The sequence below is a fragment of the Pinus tabuliformis genome, chromosome 9 (assembly GCF_031772625.1).
Source record: "Pinus tabuliformis cultivar Carrire ecotype Pingquan chromosome 9, CPIR1, whole genome shotgun sequence".
Lineage (NCBI taxonomy): Eukaryota > Viridiplantae > Streptophyta > Pinopsida > Pinales > Pinaceae > Pinus > Pinus tabuliformis.
The window spans coordinates 1,825,270,386-1,825,292,407 of NC_142307.1; positions in this window are offsets into that span (position 1 = coordinate 1,825,270,386).

Sequence of the window (22,022 nt, forward strand, 5' to 3'; positions counted from 1 at the left end):
ACTCAGTTGTCCTTTGCCTTGCCTGCGGACATTCCATTCATGGCGCTCAGCCCCTATTGTAAGCAATGGTCGATAAATGGTAGGGTTCTTGGAAAAACATCCATTCACTCCTACAACAATGCTCCAGTGTTTGAAAATATCTTTGGATTTGACCTCTTTGATTCTACCAATGATGCAATCCATCTCTCTACCTTCAGTGATCTGGTAGATTCCTTGCATGACCTTGTCCAAATTAAGAAGATTTACATGGTTTAAAATGGCACTCTGAAACCAACAAACACAAATTACAACCATCTGGATAGCAAATGGGAAGTCCCCCTCTCTGTAAATTCCACTATTAAACCTTCCTTAGATGATGCTTCAACAATTGCTTTGCACAGTTTCCACTTTCAATCTATATATGAAATCAGATCTGTAAACCTCGGCTCAATTGTCACCATCGTTGGCATTGTCAGGTCCACTTCTCCAACTTCCACCATTCGTCGAAGATATGGCTCTAAAACACCTAGGAAAATTCTCAACTTGGAAGACATGTCTGGCTATAGTATCAACATCACCATATGGGGGGAGCATTACCACACCTTGGGAAAGAAACTCGTTGAACTCGCCTCCTCTGGTGCTTCCACCGTGCTTGCAATTGAAGGAGGTTGCATAACTGAATTTAATGGATTAACTATTGGGAATTTCTCTACCACCAACCTCTTGTTAGATCCTTCCATTCCAGAGACTGAACAACTCCAATTATGGTTTCATCAAAGAAACCACTTGGACTCTTCACCGTCGTTAATTAGAAAATCTTGAGACCTTTTAAGTGGGGCCACCCACAATGTACAATTGTCAACCTCATAGACTCGCATCTCAGTAGAAAACCAACATGGTTCTTTGTTCGCAAAAGAATCACCTCTATTGACATGCAATATTTCTACTTCCTTGCATTCCCTCTCCCATCTCATGGCATGCAATGCATGAAAAAAATTGTTAGCCACTCAAATGGAATGTCGCGCTGCAAAAAATGTGGTGGGAAATTCCTGGAATGTGACTATCAATATGTGCTGAAATTTGAAATGAATGACCACATAGGCATACTAGATAATGTCATTACATTTGATAATGCTTCAACTGAACTCATGGGTGTCCAAGCAAAAGAATTGTTCATACTCTCTAGTAATCATGGTGCTATCCATGAGCTTCATGCAAGAGTTTCATGCCTTCCTTTCCTCTTCACACTGTCTTTGAAAAAAATTATCTTCAATGATGTGGACCATTTGAATTTTGTAATAATCAATCCATAGGAAATCACCTATAGCTCTGCATGTTCTATTCCCCTCTAGGAAATCGAAAAAATATCTATTTCCCCAGTTGACGTCTTTGAAAGTTGATTTATTTTCCCGATGCCACTGCGAACTGGAAAAAATAAGTTCTATATGCTTTTCCATTCATTGTCATTTCGTCCCTTGTTGACCCCCTTCTTTTTGTTCACTTCATCATTGTAATTCTCTTATTTATGTATATACAACTATGATACATGTTGTAGCTTCCACCTTTGCATATTTCTCCATCTGTTACTTTTATATATAGTATATATGTTTTTTTCCTTCTTCCTTCTAAACAAAATAGAATATTTATATCCTTTTATATTGTTCTTTGTGCACCTAAATACAAACACTGGCTTCTTACAAAGGTTTTTTTCTGGTTGCCTTAAATATACTTGGTAAATGAATAATAAATAGTTATTGACCACCAAAAAAATACTTCACTGAAATAAGATTGATTATAATCTTGTTCTACGATGCAAAGATAGCTTTGACAAAGTTCCAACAACAAAATTTGAGTCGCTCTACATTAGTACATAATATTAAAGAAACATAAACTCTATTATAAAAAAGGTCTCTTTGGACACTAAACTTCAGTTACTTTGTCAAAAGACACATCTACTTTATAGGCTAGAAGGCACTAGTTCAAAAATACACCCACTAATGAATTTCTTGATTTTGGGCGCTATGTACTCTATCTTTGTGTTTAAGACAAGAAATTCTTATATCACGTGTTAGCCCAACCTTGCAAGTCACCCATGCACAAGGTGGACAATAAAAACACATTGGTCATACTATTTGTTTCTCACAAGACATCACTACAATCGTGAACATTTTACTATGCTTGGTTTCCGCGTTGGACATCGTCGTTGTTACTAGGCATGGATGTGACCACAAAACATATGATTTCAATGTTAGTGGGACACATTTTCTTGCGGCTTTAGATTTCAAAATAACCCATTATCCCTACTACAAGGATGTCCAACTGGACCATTCTACAATGTTTTCTTTGCCAACTCACCCTATTGAAATGTCTTCAGTCATCCATCGCATCTCCCCCTCCTCTACTAAACCATGACTTGACTTCCCTACTTTCAATGATAACATTCCTGCACACCCCACTCCAACAAACCCCCAACCATTCCCTTTTGTATCAACACTCCCAAATTCCCATACGGAGGTTGAATGAATATGCAGTTACCTATAGTCTCCCCATCCTAATTCCACTACTTCACTTTCCTAGCCCTCTGTTTCCCCCTCATGTATCAATGAATATACCACATAAGGCCTCCTTGCTATGGTGTTCCCCACACTCTTCACCATAGGGGCTACCATGATTGGTCAACCACGTCTTAGGAATTTTGAAATGTAAGAATATGTTGTTCACCTCATACACTATTATGATAATCATTTTGCCTAACATCCAAGATTCCAGTATTAGTTGTACAATCTTATGTTGTGGCATCGTAGTCAAGAAAATACTTCTATTTTCGTGAAGAGAAACCTTGAAGAGGACTTTCCAATGACCATTGTAGACCTTCATGCATACCTGATTCCATGATTCCTGACTAGATTATGCGCTTCAGATCAGGCCTTAGAGGGACACTCTCATTATGGAAGAAACACGCAGATGAACTCACTAATATGATCATACAAATAGGTAGCCCTACTTTCTTGTTCACCCTAAGCACAACTGACACCAAATGGCATGACATGCACATGGTCGTGCCTAGAACCCCCCCCAGGATTCATCCGAGTTGTCTCGATGGAAATTTAAGAATATAATCAACAATCCACATCTTTCAACGTAGTACATTCATTATCAATTAACAATATTCCTCGAAGAGGTCTTGCAAAAAGGTTTACATGCAAAGGACTTCTAGTGCAAGTACTTCCTCGACCATCCTTATCATTTTTATTTCTTTGTCTAGATGTGCAATTGCCTCACAAAATTTCCTTTTTCATCTTTGTTGGTATGAGTGGCAACATAGGGGCTCCACACACATACATGGTTTCCTTTGGTTCAAAAACACACCTGATATGGACAACCTCGATTGGGATGACCAAGTCATGATGGATATAGCCAGGTGCTTTTTCGATGGACACATTTGTGCTTGGAATCCTTGCCCTCCTAAAAAAAATGGATCTTATGTATACACATATACATATAATGACCCATGTATCCTCTCATCACCATTTATATTTGCATCCTCTTGCCTTCAAGACTACGAGAATATTCTTAATTGCATTCAACAACATGCAAAATGCCACCCCTCTTCATGTCTTCGCAAAAAAGTTCCTACTTTTGTTTTCCGCTATGGAGTCCCACGAGATTTGAATCCCACCTCCTCTTTGATCATTAATGACAGTGGATGAAAGAAATATGACCGCACCTGTAATGATGACAAGTTAAGTGTACACAACTCTGACATGTTATACATATGGCGAGAAAACATTGATTGTCAACTGGTTTTGTCTTGACATGTTGTTCTACACTACATCGCAAAATATGCATCAAAACCAGAAACAAAATCAGAAATTTATTGGAAAATGTTGTCACCTGTCCCCTAGGTAGTCCATCCTGAAACACCTGTTTTTAATGTTGTCCAATTTTTTTTAACAAAAAAAATTACCGATAGGGACTTTGACGCACAGGAAGCATGCTAGATGATACAAAAACTGCCCCTTTCACTTTGTAGCCGCTCATTTGTTTCCCTCAACGTTACTCGAACTATTTTTCAGCATGTTTCTCATGGTCTAGGTTCCCCCTTACCAACACCAGCCTTCATTGTAGCATACATGAATAGACCTACTTCACTTGAAACACTAACTCTTCCTTAAGCTACACGTTCTTGGTCCTTTTCTGCTCGCTGAAAACATAACCAATGGAAACAAATAAATCCTTGCAAGATTGTTCATGTCCTCCCTTCCTATTCCTCGATCCCTTCTCCTATTCATGCATCCTACGTTTATTTCTACTGGAGTGAACTACTTATATACTTCCCTTTCCACACACTCCCATCAGACATAGGATCCACTAATGAAGAAATCATTTCACATTAGGAACAAAAAATATATGTGTTTGTTCCATGGCATGTTCATCGAGCCCTTGAAACCCCCCTTTCCCCTTGCTCTGATGACATCTCCACTAATGATATGTCGAACCCCCATAAATCCATAGACATCGATGAATGGAAATTCCTTTCTCAGCTACACCATGGAAACAACATGGAAATAGATGACATTGACATGCTTGGACATAAAAAATTTGATTGTAACATCAATTGGGCCCATACTACGATCCCTTTTCCTTTGTAAGATACATTCGTACGTTTCATAGACTTTAGTCACTCATCCACCCAAATCCATTATAAGCCGTCTCTAGTTCCCCACTTGCTCACCTCACTATCACCCACCCATCATGTTTCTTTCAACATTGTCCTCATGCACTTTAGGACAATTTCCTCCATTCCTTCACTTAGAATGTTCATCAAACACATTGTTGTCACAGGGAGGTCTCATTTAAGTGATTGCCTAAAAGATACATTTATTGTTGAATCTCTTCCCAATTCAAGTCCATTGCTCCTAATCAATCCAACAGATGTTGCAACATTTAACATAAAGGTGCTTACAATCCTTTATGCCCTTCGCATTCCTTTAGTGTAAATTCATCCCCTTGAGGGTCAACCACTTTTGCATCTCCAAGAAAAACTTTGTCACGTCAAATACATTTTAATCAATGAAATGAGCTTTATTGGCCCTAAACTTCTTTCACATATAGACGATTTCTTAGGGTAGGTATTCCCATCATATCAGAATGTGCCTTTCAGAAATTGGTCTATCATACTTGTTGGTGATCATGGGATGCAACAAAGTATAGAAAGCTTGTAGGAAGTCTCAACTACCTGACTACTACCAGACCAAACATTTCATTTTCTGTTGGAATCCTCTCTAGGTTTATGCAAAAGCCTTGTGAGGGACATTGGTCTACTGCAAAAAAGAGTCCTAAAGTACTTGAAGCGAACTCAAGACTTTGGACTCAAGTATACACAGGTGGATGACTTCAGCTTGAATGGATTCTCTGATTCAGACTTCGATGGAGACAAATATATTGGGGTATCTACATCTGGTTATGCTATGAGTCTTGGATTAGGAGTTGTCTCCTAGAGATCACGCAAACAATCAATTCCAACAGATTCCACAATAGAGGTATAATATGTGGCAATAGCTGACGCAAAAAAAATAAATTATGTAGCTTGGGAAAATTTTAGAATATTTGTAGGTAAAACAAATACATTCAAATCCACTCATGATTGAAAACACCTCTGCAGTAATGTTGGCCAAGAACCCAAAGTTCCATGATTGAGTGAAGCACATCAATACAAAATAGCATCTAATTCGATATTATGTTGAGGCCAAGACAATCCATGTATGCCATTGTTCCACTAATGAGCAGATTGCAGACATCTTCACCAAAGCACTTGGAAGAGAAAAGCTTGAAAGATTCAGAATGATGCTTGGACTCACCAATATCCGTTCAGATTAAGTGGGGGAATTTTGACACCTAATCATGGGGATTGGGTGAACATTTGTATATATAGTAAATAATAAATAATGGAAAAGGAAAAGCCATCGGGAGGTGAAACACAAGAGTCACTCCCTCATGTATATAACTATGAACAATTTAAAAGAATACACATAGTTCATTTGAGGATTTATCTCCTGGCCTGACAAAAATATATATGAGGAGTGGATATTAGGAGAGATAAAGAAAATAAGGCAGCTTAGTTGTGCTAGACTATGTATTAAACTATGTGCTATAACATTTTCACATGGTATATTACAAACCATTGAGTGTTAATATATCTATTGAAACTAAGCTTTTAGGTCACCAATATCCTAAAACCACCACTTAAATGAAGGATACAACTTGTATTCCTTTACTAGTGAAAATAGATGTTTGATGTATATTATGGTCTATGCAAAATGGACCATTTTCCAAGAAGCATAAGTCTTGAGTCAATTCAAGGCTAATATTAATTATGAACATTCATCCATGGTGAAGAGGGAATTTATGTATTTAGAAGGTACTTTTTAATATTTTGTTCACTATAATAATGATGTTTTCGGGAACCCACACTCACTTGATATATAAGGTAATGTGGATTCTAGTTAACTAGGGGACGTAAACAGAAGAATATTTACCACGATATACATGTTAGGTCCCTATAATACTAGTGTATTCCCTAATTTTTATTGTCAGTGTAGCCCCTTTATTTTTATTGTGGTTCCTATGTAGTCCCCATATTGTTATTATTGTGCCCCATAGAAGCCCACTATTGTTGTTGTTGTGCGCTTACATTATTATTGTTATGTTGACTCTGATTATATTGTGACCCCTTAGACTCTTATATATAGAAAGGAGGTTTTGTCATTTGAATCATCCAAAATTTTTCATTTGTGTAATGTAAAGGAGTTTTACCCCTCAGAGAGAGGCTAATTTTGAAGTTTTTGATCTATATCTTCTTCTATTTTGTAAGCTAGTTGCATAAAATTTGGTATCATAGCCTTGGATTCTAGGGTTTCACTTCTTCAAACAGGTCATCATGGAATTTTCGCTATAACATTTTTCTACGAGGCTTCAAAAGATGATTTTTTTATCACATGGAGCTGAAATCTTGGTGAAATTCTTGTAAACATTTTAGAGCTTGGTTTGCTATATTTTTGGAGATATGATTTGAGGAAGTTAGGGTTTCTGAAGGCTCTAAAATTTTGTCTCAAATAGGTGACCTATGAAAAATTGTCATAACTTTCATTTTAGGCATTGGATTTAAATTCTGAAAAAATTTGTGGAAATTGAATGGACTTTAGTTTTTCCTATTATGATTTCAGGTCTGAAGGTCGAAACAATGACATGTGGAACTCTGTAAAAGTTCTCCCTACTAAACTATTCTATAATCAGGCCATCGTGGGAGATTAGGTATAACTCTTTCCTAAAGACTCCAATCTTGGTCTAAATTGTGGGGTTGGAAATAAGACTTAGAGGGCTACCACATAACGAAATTTTAGACATTGGAGATGCAAAATTATAGAGATACAACAGATTCAATATCGAGCTCCTACAAAGCAAAACAAAACGTGTGTAGTTTTTAAAATTTGCATTAAGTTTTGTTTGAAAAAATAGTTTGAAGTGATTCAAATGGAATAGTGAAGCATACTTATAATTAATTGATTCCCAAATGAAATAAAATGGAAACTCCAAGTAAGCAACCTCAATTATCTACTATGACACATGAAAAAGAGGAAGAAACACAACATGATATATCCAAATTACGAGACCAAGTGTAACAAATTTCGCTCTCACAAAAAGGAACAAAATCTAAGATCTATGGTATAGAAAAAAAAATGAAAGGAAACATGGAAAATTTGAAGAAAGAGATGGAATGTTTGAAGGAAGGTTTGAAAAAATTGCTACAATAAAGGCTTCCTAATAGAAAAATGGTAGTAGATGAAACTCATGATGAGAAAAAAAGAAATGTTAATCACGATTTCATAGAATCTAATGTTGGATTGAAGACCCACCATATTCCAAATATTGATATGATGAAGTTTGATGAAAAAGATCTCGTAACATGGATACTATAGATGGAGGAATATTTTGATCTCCATAATGTGCAAAACACACAAAAGGTACACATTGCAACTTTATATTTAGAACCCAATTAGTTTGTATGGTATTGATGCCTTTGCTCTCGTAAACAAATTTTCACTTGGTCAATTTTTATGGAGAAAATGATAGCACATTATGAGGATACAAAGAGAAGCACCTTCTTTATCCAATTGATCAATCTCAAACAAAAGGGTTGAATGGTGGAGCACATTGAGGACTTCCAAAAATTGAATATAAGAGTAAATGATATTCCAGAGGAGCATAGGATTGATATATTCATAGGGACTTTAAAGGATAACATCCAACATGAGGTTCACCTTTAGGAAGCTAATTCATTGGAGAAGGCATTCAGGTTGGCAAGAAAAACTGAAATCAAAATTATGGAAACAAGGAAGCCTACCACTCACAACTATAAATATGGAAGTGTTGTTGCTCCTAGCCTTCCACAACCTATAAGGTTGACACCACAACATTTGGAAGAAAAAAGAGCAAAAGGGATTTGTTATAGTTGTGATAGAAAATACACTGTTAGTTGTAAGTTTGTTGAGAATAAATTATTTTACATAGATTATGAAGAGAGGGAAGAAAAGGAACAAGAAAGGTCAAAAGAACAAGATATACAATAGGAACCACCCCAGAGAAAGAATAAATGAATATGACCATATCTTGTAATGCATTGGAAATAGTTACCACTGCTCAAACTCTCAACATAAAAGGACATATCAAGCATAAAGATATAAGAGCGTTGATTGATAGAGGTAGTACACATAATTATATTCATTTTAAGATAACCATGGAATTGAATTTCTTCCTATATCTAGCACCAGACTGTCAAGTGATGGTTGCAAATGGAGGAACCATAAAATTCTCTAGAAAGTGCCATAATGTCAAGCTATCCATGGGAGAATAGGTATTGAATAGTCCAATGCTTTCCATTTCGATGGGTGGTGCCGATGCTATACTAGGAGTCCCATGGTTACAATATTTGGGTATGATAGCTTTTAATATTCAAGAACTTGTCTTGAATGTTTTTTCAGAAGGAGAGGAAGTTGAATTAAGAGGTATCACATGGAAACTAGGAAAGCTAATAAACTCTAATGGCGTGAAAAAGCTTCTAAAGAAAGAAAAACGAGGCATGATTGCATAATTATGTTCAGTAGATGTTTAAACACTGAAATCATCTATTTCTCCATATCTCCATAAAGTTATGGACAATCATTCCAAGGTATTTGCGACTCCCAAATTCCTCCCACCTATTCATGATCATGACCATGTTATTCATTTGATTCCAAGAAGTGTTCCTCCAAACATCAGGCCTTAAATACATCCCTATGACCAAAAGAGTAAAATTGAATGTATAGTTGCAGAAATGCTAGAGGCTAGTATGATTCAACCTAGTCAAAGTTCTTTCTCTGCTCCATTACTATTGGTGCACAAGAAGGATGGATCATGGTGCATGTGTCCAGATTATAGGGAGATAAAAAGATTACTATTAAAGATAAATTTCTCATTCCTGTCACTGGTGAATTATTGAATGAATTACACGGATAAATTTACTTCACCAAGTTGGATCTTTGTTTAGGATATCATCAAATAAAAATGAATATTGAATACATTCCGAAATCAACATTTAGAACTCATGAGGGTCATTGTGAATTTGGTCATGCATTTTGAACTTACCAATGCACCTTCTACATTTCAAGGTTTGATGAATACCATTTTCAAACCCTTCCTTAGAAAATTTGTGTTAGTAATTTTTTATGATATACTAATCTACAACAAGTCTTGGAAGGATCATGTTCAACATGTTGACAGGGTGCTCAAACTATTGGAGGAGAAACACTTATATGAAAAACCTCCAAATGTTTGTTTAGAGTATAGGAGGTGGAATATGTGGGTCATATTGTATCTCATGAGGGTGTTAAGGTAGACCCTAACAAAATTAAATTCATTAAGAAATGGAAAATCCCCACATCCATAAAGCATATGAGAGTATTTCTCAGGTTGACATGGTATTATCGCAAAGTTTGTTAAGAATTATGGGAGAATAATAACACCTCTAACAACATTATTGAAGAAAGATGCATTTTCTTGGACTCTGGAACCAACTAAGGCCTTTAAACATCTTAAATAGGAAATGTGCCAAGCACTAGTATTAACTATGCCAGACTTCACAAAAACCTTTATTTTTTGTTGGCTGGTTGGGGCCTGACCCAGGATCAGAGTTAATTAGCCAAACAAATCCCTGTACTACTGGCCCTTTTGGAAACAGTCATCAGAGCATGGATTTAGGTCTCACCCGAAGTAGTATGTGGGGTGTTGGAACCAAGTTTTCACACCCTTAAGATGTCTGAGGGGTTGATTTGGTCCAACTACTAGCTCCTGCGTGCAAGTTTCTTGGCACACTTCCCTAGCCTTCGTGCCCTGATAGATTCACCTTCGTGCAGCCCTAACTACGGGTTGTGGGGCTTTCGCGCTGCTAGAGCAGTGTTCTGCACTATTTCCCTAAATCACACTCGAGGTCTTACATGCCTTCTTACACCCGTTAGTTATCTTCGCATCAGTAGAAGCCTTGTGTTATATTTATTTATACAGTACATACATATAAGTTCACGTAGAAAATAAACAGTAAACTTGCAATTTATTCCCAATAATACATTAAACAGGAAATGATACACAAAAATATGATAAAACTTCTCTTTATTGGTGTCTCTAATGGTTACAGACTCGACTTACCTTGCGCACTTAGTTGTAGGGGTCCGCGCTCTTAGCTGCGGACTACTAGGCCTCTACACACTTAGTTGTAGATCCTTCTCCTAATCTACGACCCAAAGACACACCTTACACTTTGACTCAATCTCTTAGACTCATCATGTTTTTATTATTTAGCTTATTGATGTGTTCTACACTTAGAGCCTTGCTCTACTTATACAATCCCATGGTCCACGGACCATGGGTAGGTCTATCAAGCTGAAATTACATTACAAAAACAAGGGTGGATAACCCTATGACTCTATTATGACTTCACGCTCCATGCCCACAAGTCGTAGAGAGTTTACAAAGGAGTTGGTCAGAACTTGGGCTTTAAGCCCCAAAACATGCCTTGGGGGGATTCCATGCCCAACAGGCCCCCAACACAAACATTGTGACTCGCCCTCGAGTCACTCTCTTGGCACAAAAATATTTGCACGGGTTCCCTCCAACTTTGCTCGAACAATTGCAAGGTCAATAACACAGTAAGCGACTACCTACTAGATCTTCTGTACATGTTGTTTCAAGACTGTGATGTCAGAAATCCTTACCTAGACCTATTCCTGCATAATATTAATCCCTTGGTTTTATAATATCAAACATGGTCAATCATAGTCAAACATCGTATTGTCACAAAGAATGTGTTGATATGAAATTCAATGATGGTTATGCATGATCAACCATAGTTGAATGTCGCATTGTGATAAGGATTGTCTCAATATGAAAATCAACCATGGTTAACCATTGTCATCGATGTTTATTTTATTGTTTATAATATTTATCTTAGGCTTTATATAACTTGGGCTCATAATATGTCCCTCTGGTTTTTAGTATTTATCCCTAGGGTTTATTATTCCCTTAGGTTTATAAAATCAATCATTGTCAACCATGGTCGACCATGTTCTTTTTATTTTAGAGTTTATAATATTTATCTTAGGGTTTATATACCTTAGGATTTTAATATTAATCCCTAGGGTTTATTATTCTCTTTAATTTGTAATATAGATCATGATGAACCATGGTCCAATGTCACATTGTGACAAATACTGTGTCAATATGAGAATCAACTATGGTCAACCATGATCCAATATCACACTGTGACAAATCGTTTTTGGATTTGAAAATTATTCATGGTCAAGCATGCTCAAGCATGGTCGAATGTCACATTGTGATAATCATTGCCTCAATATGAAATAAACCATAGTCAACCATGGTGAACCATGTTTATTTTAGTGTTTATAATATTTAACTCAAGGTTTAGATACCTTGGGTTTATAATATTAGTCCATTGGGTTTAATATTATTCAACCATGCTCAACCATGGTTAATCAAGTTTTATAAAATCAATTGTGTTCAATCATGGTCCAGTGTCCATTGTGACAAATATTGCTTCTATAGAAAATCAATCATTTTCTCAACCATGCTCCAACATTGCATTATGAAAAATATTGTCTCATTATTATAGTCATCGTCAACCATGGTCAACCATGGTTGAGTGCCACATTGTCACAAAAATCGGTTGCTATGAAAATCAACCATGGTCCAACATTGCATTGGGACAAGGATTGTCTGAATATGAAAATAAACCATGGTCAATCATTGTCAACCATGCTTCTCTTAGTGTTTATAATATTTATCTTAGGGTTTATATACCTTTAGTTTATAATATTAGTCCCTTCGTTTTAATATATTCCATTGGTTTCATAATCCCTTGGGGTTTTATTATTAATCCCTTAGGTTTATTACTCCCTTGGGTTTATAATATCATTCCACTAGCTTTATTATTCTCTTGGGTCTATAATATCAATCGTGGTCAACCATTGTTAATCATAGCCAACCATGGTCAACCATAGTCCAACATCACATTGTGATAGATTCTCTCGATATGAAAATCAATCGTGGTAAGGCATGGTCAAGCATGGTCCAACACCACATTGTTACAAGGATTATCTCAATATGGAAATCAACCATTGTCAACCATGTTTATTTTAGGGTTTATAATATTTAGCTTAGAGTTTATATACATTGTCTTTATAATTTAAGTCACATTATGACAAGGATTGTCTCAATATGATAATCATCATCAACGATGGTAAATGACGGTAAACCTTGGTGAACCATGGTCAACCATGTTTTATAAAATCAAAATGGTCATCCATGATCAATCATGGTCAACTATGGTCGAAGGCCGCATTGTCACAAATATTGTGTTGATATGAAAATCAACCATGGTTCAATGTCGCATTGTGACAAGGATTGTCTCAATATGAAAATCAACCATGGTCAACCATTGTCAATGATGTTTATTTTACTGTTTATATTATTTATCTTAAGGTTTATGTACTTTTGGTTTATAATATTTGTCCCTCAGGTTTAATATTATTCCCTTGGGTTCATAATCCCTTTGGGTGTTAGCATTAATCCCTTCGGTTTAATATTTCCTTGTGTTTCTAATATAAATTCCTTGGGTTTATAATATCAATCATGGTGAACCATGGTCAGTCATAGCCAACCATGGTCGAATGTCACATTGTGACAATGATTTTCTGAATGTGAAAATCAACCATGGTCAACCATAGTGCAATGTCCAATCGCTACAGATTGTCTCGATATGAAAATCAATCATAGTCAAACATGGTCTATCGTTGCATTGTGACAAAGATTATCTCAATATGGAAATCAACCTTCCTCAACCATGCTCAACCATATTTATTTTAGGGTTTATAATATTTATCTTAGGGTTTATATACCTTGGGTTTATAATTTATGTCGAATTGACAAAGATTGTCTCAATATGATAATCATTGTTATTATGGTCAATCATGGTGAACCTTAATCAACCATGGTTAACCATTTTTTTATAAAATCAAACATGGTCATCCATGCTCAATCATGGTGAACGATGGCCGAACATCGCATTGTCACAGATTGTGTTGATATGAAAATCAACAATAGTAAAGCATGGTCAACCATGGTCGAGTGTCGCATTTTAACAAGGATTGTCTCAATATGAAAATCAAGCATAGTCAACGATTGTCAACAATGTTTATTTTACTATTTATAATATTTATCTTAGTGTTTATATACCTTGGGTTTATAATATTTGTCCCTTAGGTTTAATATTATTCCCTTGGATTCATAATCCCTTGTGGTTTTAATATTAATCCCTTGGGTTTATAAGATCAATCCCTAGGGTTTATTATTTCATTGGCTTTATAATATCAGTCATGGGAAACCATGGTTAGCCATGATTGAATGTTGCATTGTGACTAATATTGTCTCAATATGAAAATCAACCATGATCAACCATAGTCCAACATCGCATGGTAAAAAAAATTGTCTTAATATGAAAATCAATCATGGTGTACCATGGTCAACCATCGTCCAACGTCACATCGTGACAAGGATTGTCTTAACCATGGTCAACTATGTTTACTTTAGGGTTTATAATATTTATCTTAGGGTTTATATATCCTAGGTTTATAATTTTTATCCCTAGGGTTTATTTTTCCTTGGGTTTATAATATCATTCCCTTGGGTATATATTATTCATATGGTTTATAATATTATTCTTTGGGTTTAATATAAATCCATTGGGTTTATAATCATGGTCAACCTCTTTCCAATGTCACATTATGATAAATATTCTCTCAATATGAAAATCAACTGTTGTGCAATGTTGCATTGTTACAAAGATTATCTGCATATTAAAATCAATGATGGTCAACCGTGGTCCAACGTCACATTGTGAAAAAGATTGTCTCAATATGAAAATCAATCATGGTTAGCCATGATTTTTTTAGGGTTAATAATATTTATCTTGGGGTTTTTATACCTTCAATTTATAATATTGATCCTTAGGTTTAATATTATTTCTTTTGGTTTATAAACCCTTGGGTTTATTATTTCCTTGGCTTTATAATATCAATGCCTTGGGTTTATTAATCTAAGGGTTCATATTCATTAGATATAATGTTATTTATAATCTTTTTAATATAAGTCTTTGGGTTATAAATCTTTGAGTTTAATTAATCAATAATAATTACTATAAATCATTAAAAAGATAATATTTATATTAATTATTTTTAGTATAACATAATAATAATAATAATTAGTTAATTAATAAAACATTATTAATAAATAATAATAAAAATTGGTTAATTATATTTATATTAAATTTTTGTTTAATGAAATTTTATTAAATTGATTAATTAATTAATATAAATAATATTAATTATCAATAATAATAGTAATGTTAATTTATAAGCTTTTCACATATATTATTCACATTTACTAATATAAATGTGGTAAATGTGGTTGTGCTAATTTTAATATAATTATTTTAAATAAAATTTATTCCAAACTTATTAAGAATAAAATAAATTTATATCCCTATATATATAATAAATTAATATTCACATCCCACATGAGTATCAATAACACATTCTACTTTGAGGAAATCGTGGTGTTTCCAAAATGATCTAGAGTGGCATGGACTGGTCTACAATGTGAACTAGGGTTTTGCTTTGGGTTTTGTCGTTGCTCACCATGGCGGGGCACGGAGGAGGGATTTCATCTCCCTCCTACAGTCAAGTGGTTGCGGACAGAAGCAAGGGAGTTGGATCACATCGCTTCAAGAAACCAATGGAGGTGGTAATAGAGGCTAAGAATACAGAAAAATCGGAAACTATCAGACCTCAAGGACAAGAAGAGAGTCATGAGGAAGCTAGTAAGGAGAAGAGGACAGAGTTTAGTAGTCAAAAAGTTGCTCCTATGAGTACATCAGGGGTCTGTAAACCCAAGTCAACCACTATTCCTCGAATCGTTTTAAGTGACCCAACATTGCAGGGGCACAGAGACGACATTTCTGAATATGATGTTATCTGTAAGTTTATGGGGATTTGGCTGACAGAGAAGGCCTTGCAAGCATGGATAAGGAACCAATGGAAACCAAAGGGGTAAATTGACCTTCACCTTCGGTCCAAGTGCTTCTTCATGGTGGTGTTCACAAGCTTAGAGGATAAAGACAGAGTGCTTGAGGGAGGACCCTATGTTTACACTTTCGCATGCCTTTATATGAGACCATGGGTAATGAACTTTGTTCCAGAATGAGAAATTTTAACCTCGGTGCCGATATGGATAAGTATTTATTCCCTTCCTTTACATTTTCGATGTCGGAGTCTCTAAAGACTATCGATAACAAGCTAGGGCATTTTATAAATATTTCATATGCCACTCTAACAGGCAAATACACTTCCTTCACCTGAATATGTGTGCAGATAGACTTATCTGGGGAACTTCCAGATGCAATCATTTTAGAAGTGTATGATGAGGAAGGTATGCAGGTAGTGGACTATGAACACGTCCCATTTAGGTGCCGTAAGTGCCATGAACACAGGCACCTATATAGGGAATGCCCATTGAACAAGTTGGAGAGCAATACGAAAGCCACTATAGGCAAGGGTCCCTAAGATTTTACTAAGGTTGGGGGTAAAGGGAAAGGAGGCAAGCGGTACCAAAAGAAAATTAATGAAGATGTACAACCGAGCCATAATAGTTTCAAGATATTAGAATAAGAAGTCAAAAACAATGGGACAAACCAGAAATCAGAGAATATTACCATTGAGAAGGAAAGGGATGCTAATATGGAGGATATACCAGAAAACAACAAACAAAAGGATGATATGCTAAGCATTATGGAGCTTAGTAGGGACCACGAGATGACCCCAAGTGAGGCTCAAATGGAAGACCATGAACTGTAAGAGATTCTAGAGAGGGAGAATTTAGATCTAGAAACGTTTCTAGAGCGGGGAATCACTAAAGGGGTAGACTCTCTGCCAAAAGAGGAGTTTGACAGGGTTCGACAACGCTTCCTCTAGAGATAAAAAACAAAGTGTTTTGGAGTCAAAATAAACCATGATAGCCAGGAGAATATGGGAGTGAAGATGATGTAGGATACACCGATGCATTCTTCCAAGAAACCAGGTAGGAAAAGAGGAAGAAAAAAGCAGAATGAGATGTTGACCAGATGTGGGAAACTTATGATTAACTCACGTAAGATGAGGGATCTTACCAGTTACTCCTTTACAAAAATTTCTTAATGAATCTTATAACCTAGAACATTAGGGGTGTAGGAAATAATAGGAAACAAAGAACTCTTAGTAGTAGAATGAAAGAAGAAAAATCAGATATGGTTTTTATTCAGGAAACAAAATGTTTGATGGACAAGATCAGAGAGATACACAACAAATGGTTAATCAAGTATGAGTATCTAGAGGTTAAATCGGATAACTCGGCGGGTGGGATTCCTACACTATGGGATCCTCAAAAACTTGGAATCTTGGATGTTGAAGCTTCTAGGAACTATCTATCACTGGTGATTCAACCTTTGGGTGATAAGGAGACCTACATGATCACTAATTTCTATAGTCCTCAAAAACTAGAAGACAAACTTAAGCTTCTCTCCTCCCTTGAGAAGCTGAGAGAGATATATCCTGATATGCCCTGGATTCTGGCTCAAGATTTCAATATGATTAGATCTCTTACAGAGAAAATAGGTGATACTAGAAAACTAGGTAGAGACTCCATTACTTTCTAGAACTTCGTGAATAACATGGGGCTAGTGGACATCGAAACAATGAATGGGACATTTACTTGGAATAATAAGAGGGGAGGGTCTTCTCAATTCGCCTCTAAACTATATAGATTCATAATCTCATAGGACCTCCTTCTCAACGGCCTTTATATGTCAGCCTTAATCCTTCCCTTTAGAGGCCCGGACCACTGGCCTGTCCAGCTTGAAGCTAATTTTATCGGTACACCGAGGAACAGACCTTTTAGGTTTGAAAATGTCTGGCTCTCTCACCCTGACTTAACGAGCAATATTGACAAATGGTGGATGGAATTTATGCCAATTCAAGGCACTAAATTTTTCATGTTGCAGCAGAGACTTAAAGACATCAAATCTAGGCTTAAAGATTGGAACAAAAAAGAGTTTGGTAATATTTTTAAAGCCAAAAGAGAAGTTGAGCAGAAACTCCAGGAGATAAATTAAATCATCATCTTAGAAGGTTTTACCAAGGAATAATAAATTCAAGTTGACTCTCTTCTGAGTGAATGGGACAATCGGTGCATGCAAGAGGATATTTTTTGGAGACAAAAATCAAGGGTGCAGTGGATTAGAGAAGGAGAAGGAAACACGAAGTTTTTTCATGGATCAATCTTGGATCATAGATCCCATAACATAATTTCAAAACTTAAATATTCTGAAGGGAAAGAGCTCATATCTCACAAAGAAATGGAATCTTTCCTAGTTCAACACTTCCTTACCATAGTAGAGGAGCCTCTCTTCGACAAATCTCGGTACATTAACAAATTCAAAAATTTAATTCCTAAGCTTGTAACCAAGGAAGACAATGACAATCTTAACAGGCCAGTGTCAAAGAGGAGGTTACTGAAGTTATCAATGAGATGCAAAATGGGAAAGATCCTATCCCTAATGGTTTCAATGTGGAATTCTTCAAAGCTTTCTAGAAAATAGTCAAACAAGGTATCCTTGATGTTGTGGAAGACTCTAGAAGATCCAAAACTATTTTGAAAGCTCTTAATGCCTCTTTCATATCTCTGATTTCAAACCAGGAAAAAGCTATGACACCGAACAGATTCAGACCCATAGCCTTATGTAATGTAGTACAAAATTATTTCCAAATTGATTGCTAACAGACTCAAGCCTCTTCTTACTGCTCTCATCTTAGAGGATAAAATTGGATTTGTGGAAGGAAGAGAGATTCTCAACAACATCATACAAGCTCACGAGGTGGTACACTCTCTTAAGAGCAATAAGCCAGATAGTATGATCATGCAGCTTGACCTAGTGAAATATTATGGTAAGCTAAGCTAGTCTTACGTCAGGGTAGTGCTAAGAGCTTATGGATTCAACCACAATTGGATAAGATGGGTTATGGACCTTGTATCCATGGCTAGCTTCTCCATTCTGCTTAATGGCTCTCCCTCTAGAACCTTTATGCCTTCTAGGGGTCTCGGACAAGGGGATCTACTCTCCCCCTTCCTCTTTTTTCTCATGATGGAAGGGCTAGGTAGAGTGATCAAAATGGAAAATTCTGAAGCAAGAATCTAGGGTCTGAAACTTACCCAGATGGTGTTGCTTTTGCTCGTCAACAATTTTTTGATGACACAATGCTGCAGGGCATTCCTACGGTCAAGGAAGCTATAGCTTTCAAAGAAATCCTGAATGAATTTGCATTTTCCACTGGTACAAAGGTAATACTTGACAAATCAAAGGTGTTATTTTTTAACACTGAAATTACTATTCATAGGAACCTCACCAAAATTCTTGGGTTTCAAAGGGATTAGTTACCTTCCAAGTACCTTGGAATGCCTCTTATTGACAAACCTATGAGCAAGGGAGTGTGGGAGTCGGTATCTAATAAACTTCAGGAAAAAGTCAGGAAATGGACTTGTAGGCCTTTGAATTTGCCGGGGTGTCTTGTGCTTACAAAGTTTTTCCTGTAGGCTATACCCATTTTCATGTTTTCATCTCTTCCTGCTCCTAAAGGAGTTATGCAACAAATCATGAGTATTCAATGAGATTTTATTCGGGGCAAAGGGGAAGAGAAAAAGAAGTGGGATTTGGTAGCTTGGGACAAGCTCTACAAACCTATAGCCCATGGTGGTTTAGGGCTTCATGACCCTGAAATCCTCAATAGAGTTTTGGGAGCCAAACTTTGGTGGAGGTGGCTTAAGGAATCGGCCACCCCTTGGGCCAAGCTTTGGAAGCAGAAATATGAAAATAATTGGTAGGAGAGGGATCATATCTGAATGTCAAGGCTCATCAAGGGATTGCACATTTGGAACCTTTCTTGGGAGAATAGATCCATTATTCAACATCATACTTTTTGGGAGATCCGAGCTGGGAACCTTGAATTCTTTTGGGAGGATAACTAGCAGCAGGAACCAAATTTGTTTAGAGAAGAACTAATCGCTCTCAAAAATGACACTGACAACAAAGGTTTACTTATGGTAAGTGACTTCTAGGATCAGGTAAGGGAAAATGGTAAATGGAGAATGTGGAAGGATCTTGGTTATAGTGAAGAGAGTCCTTTGAAGGCCAAGGCAAATTCTCTTGCTCTTGACTTGGAGTAGGGGAATATTTTGGTGTCATGCTTGTCTGACCAATTGAGATGGGGTCGAAACACCGAAGGCACCTTTTAACTCAAATAATCTAAATGCATGGTCCTAGGTTTTGATTATCCAAACCCTGATTAGGTTTGGAATGACCTTTGGAAGAGCTCGCAATGGATGGAAATCAAGTTGCTTATGTGGTTGGTACACCAAAAGAAAATTCTAACATGGGAGAATCTTCTTAAAAGGGGCTTTGTTTGTCCATCCAAATGACATCTATGTGGATTACAGGAGGAGATGATGGAATATTTACTAAACCTCTACCTCTTCACCTCTACCTTGTGGATTGGGCGACCTCAGTCTTCAGGAAAATTGACAGGGACAAGCTCTACATCACCAACACTTTGAAGAATTGGAGGAATGACTTATCAGGTAATGAAATCATTAACAAGGCTTTGACTCAGGTTCTAGGCTTTATTACCTGGGATGTCTGGAAAGAACACAATGGCAGGATTTTCAAGAACAAAATAGGCTTGACCTAGAACATCATTGTCCAAATTTCACGACAGCTCAAAGATACAATAGAAACCCTTATGTGGAAAATTCATAAGGACCCTCCTTCACATCAGGATGCTCGCATACTACTACAGTTGGGTCTCCATTCTCTGGTTCCCCAAGGAACTGACAAGGGTGTGAGCAAAATAACTACTGGTAAAGATATCTGGTAGCCTCATCCTCATGTTTTTTTGAAAATCAATATAGACAGGGCTTCTAAGGGCAACTCAGGGATGGGTGGATTTGGAAATGTTATAAGAGATGAGTAGGGGTGCATGAAGGATATATTTCACAGTCATTTGGGGACTACCACTAATAACATGGCGGAGCTCATGGCGTTACAATAGTGCCTAGAAATCTTAATGGAGTCAAAGTTACACAACACCATCATTGAAGCTGACTCTGAACTGGTCATTAATGTGGCCAAGAAAATGTGTAATGGAATGGCACCTGGAAAAGTGTCGAAACATTGGAGGCTCTTGTAGGTCTTTCATCGTATTCATTCCCACTTGTGAATCGCGAGAACCGTCAGCTTCGTTCATGTGTGAAGAAAAGGCAATATGTTAGCTGATCATCTGGCGAATGAAGGAGTGCTATGTAAGGAGAGCTATATTTGCTACAACAGGGATTCTATACCCACTGGTAAACTGTGTGATGATTGTCAATGATAGGCAACCAAATATATGGCATACTTCCAGACCATGAATAATGAGGAGGGGGAATACAAGTGGAAGTAGGAGAGAGCATAAGTCCTTGAGCCTGGTTGAAGTGCCACAGTAAATCCTAACCATCGATCCCACAATCAATTCTTACATCATAGCTAACTACGAGGGATGAATATTTGGTAAACAACGGGCTAGTTGAAGGGCCACAGGCAATAGGTTTTGATGGCCTTCATCATCAAATGGATATCAGGTTTTAAAATGGTTAGAGGTTAAGTCTAAGAGCGGACCTGAAGCTTTATAGACCAATGGTTGATAATCTATATCGGCTCCATGAAGTGGGTAAGTGCCACGTAAGTTTCTGATCTGATATCATTAAGGACTGTAAGATCAAATGGGTTCTAATCGAATGGATATTGGGTTTTAAAATGATCGGAGGTTAAGTCTAAGAGCGGACCCAAAGTCTTATAGACCAATGGTTTATAATCTATATCAGCTCCGTGAAGCGGGTAAGTGTCGCGCAAGTTTCCGATGCGATATCATTGAGGACCATCAGATTATTTGGGTTCATGATCAAATAGGTATTGGGTTTTAAAATGGTTGGAGGTCAAGCATGGTCAAGCATGGTCCAACACCACATTGTTACAAGGATTGTCTCAATATGGAAATCAACCATTGTCAACCATGCTTATTTTAGGGTTTATGATATTTATCTTAGAGATTATATAAATTTTCTTTATAATTTAAGTCACTTTATGACAAAGATTGTCTCAATATGATAATCATCTTCAACCATGGTAAATCATGGTCAACCTTGGTGAACCATGGTCAACCATGTTCTATAAAATAAAAATGGTCATCCATGGTCAACCATGGTCAACTATGGTCGAAGGCCACATTGTCACAAATATTGTGTTGATATGAAAATCA